Genomic DNA, 2,686 nt, shown 5'->3' on the forward strand with positions numbered 1-2,686 from the left:
AAAAAAAAAAAACAAAACAAAAAAAACACAATTATTTGTTTATAATCCTAGTCAGTTTTTCTATTGGCTTGTTGCCCTTTTTTCCGTTGATTTGTAAGTATTCTATACATACAAAAAGCATTCACTATTTTTCTCCTGGGTTATTGCTCATCTAATTTTATTTGAGGCATTTTAAATTTATAGCTGATTGTGGGTAGTTGGGTTTTGCTTGCAGTACCGCCACGCACCAGAAGGGGGAGTGTGTCCGGAAAGCAGCTGCAAGGTGAAGCTGTGTTTCTCCAGGCAGAAGGAAAACGGAAATGAAGGAGGATTAGGGGAAGGTTTGGGAGGGGCTTGCCGAGATGACTGTGTTTTCAGTAATGGCAGGCACGGGGGTGGGGGGGACATAAGTATTTTAAGTTCAGGGGGTTGGGAGCTTGCTGTGGGAAGAGCTGATTAATGACAGTCTGTGATGTCAGTGTTGTCATCCCCAAACCGGAAAGAAACACAGAGCTTCATGGATTTTACTTAGATCCTATACGTGAGCACTTCTGAGATTGGCCAAAAAGTAGGGGACACCCTATGGGTACTATTTTTTTGTCGGGGGGACTAGGGACTGCACCCAGGGTCTTTGCCCTGAGCAACTTTTTCAGCTCCTCACTGCCTTTTTTGCTTCTGGGGGACAGGATTTCACTATGTAGTTCAGGCTCTCCTTGAACTCACTGTGCAGCCCAAGCTGACCTCAGACTCAGGGAAATCCTCTTGCCTCAGCCTCCGGAGGGCTGGGATTACATGCATGGGCCATCATACCTGGCTCATTACATATATGTTTGTTAAAAATTGTAAAATAAAACCTCTTTCCTACTGCAAAGTAAGTTTTTTTCTATAGTAAATACATTTTTCTGTTCTACCAGAATCTTCTCAGGAAGAGCACAGTACAGAATTTGCTGGAGGAAATACTTGGATAAGATCTGCTGCGGAGGGTGAGACCTCAAGGACATGCTACTTTAAATGAGAGACCAAGAAAAAAAAAAGAATGCTTGAAGCCCTAGGTTCAGTCCTCAGTGCTAGAGGGGAAGAAATTGATATATTTCCATAAATTTTAAGAAAAGGAGAGGGGATTTTATAAAACATAGCCTGTAATCCCAGCATTCACTTGCGAGGCTGAGGCAGGAATAGCTTGGGGTACACAGTGATTTCATGGTCAGCCTGAACTACATAGCAAGACGCTGTCTCAAAGAAGACAGAGAGAGAGGGAGGGAGATATCAAACTTTGATAAATCACCCTAGAATTCATTTATGTTCCTTCATGCCACACTCCTGTGCACACTGCTTCTCTGGGATGAACGTTAATCTGAACCTGTTCAGGCCTGAATTTTAGAGCAAGTAAGTTTTAGGTTTCACTATCAAACCTTCCTGAGCCCCAAATTCCCTACCTACAAAGTAAAAACAATAATAGTACCTGTCTCCCAGAGTTACTATGAGGATTAAATAAATACTATTCAATGCTTATTCTTATTAGCAGTAGTAAGGAAATACAGAATGGCCTAAATCCTACCTTGCTGGTTTGTGATGTCTTAGTTTATCTTTTGAAATGGATATGGGAAAGTGCTAGGACCTGAACCAAAGGGAGTTTTTCCTGGATATGGCTACACAGAAACAGGGCAGTCAAGTGATAACAGAACAGCCATGATGGGACGACACCATGGCAACTAAATACCTTCTTGGCTAAGATCAAATATTTTGTGATCAGAAACCTAGGCACTTAAATACAATTTTATTCCATATAGATGCAGATGCTGCTAGGAAAGATACCATGGGAATGACTGAATTGTTCACACCTTGGAGTGAATAGTTTTAAGCTGTCTTTTCCTTTTTTTTTTTTTTTTTTTTTTTTGGTGTTCTTGAGGCGGGATCTCGCTATGCAATTCAGGCTGGCCTTGTGCTCACTTTGTAGCCCAGGCTGGTCTCTAACTCACAACTCCTGCCTCAGCCTCCTGAGTGCTGGGGTTATAGGTGTGCGCCACCACGCCTGGCCAAGCTGTCTTTCCCTAAGAAAAGCAATGACAGGGGAAGCACAGGGTCACTGGGCTTCTGAAAATAATCAATGACCAGATGAGAGAAAAACAGAAAATTGAGAAAACGTAGTGCCGGGGAGATAGCTCAGCGGCACAAGCGCCTGCCTGGTAAATGCAAGGTCCTGAGTTTGATCCGGGGTACAAAAAAAAAAAAAAAAGAGAGAAAAGGTGGATCCCAAAGACAAATTTGAAGGATTTAAAGATTAAAATGTTAGGCACTTAGTTAAGATAATCCATCTGCAAAATCTTGATGTAGCAGATAATGAATCTGGGCAGTTTTGGACAAGTCAACGTGGAGAATGAAACTTCCGTCTATGGGTGTTGCCTTCTAAACCAGTGTAGGTGGTTAGGCTTGCCGGCCTGCCTCTCATTCTTATGTTGCTTAACCTCACGGTTGGAATTTGGGCTAATCTGTCTGGAAGTTTCCGTAATGTTGGAGTCTGAGAGCTACAAGTAAGGATCACTGTGAGTGAGTTGGTCACTCTCAGGCTTGTGACTGTCAGCTTTCAGGTAGTTTCAGTGATTTGAAACTGTGGTAGATTGAAAAGTGGTGCTCAACTTGTTTTGTTTTGTTTTTTTTTTTTATTTTAAAGAATAAAAGAAGGATAACATAATAATAGGGGGGACTT

The sequence above is a fragment of the Chinchilla lanigera genome, unplaced genomic scaffold (assembly GCF_000276665.1).
Source record: "Chinchilla lanigera isolate Chin_1 unplaced genomic scaffold, ChiLan1.0 scaffold00022, whole genome shotgun sequence".
In the NCBI taxonomy this organism is placed as follows: Eukaryota; Metazoa; Chordata; class Mammalia; order Rodentia; family Chinchillidae; genus Chinchilla; species Chinchilla lanigera.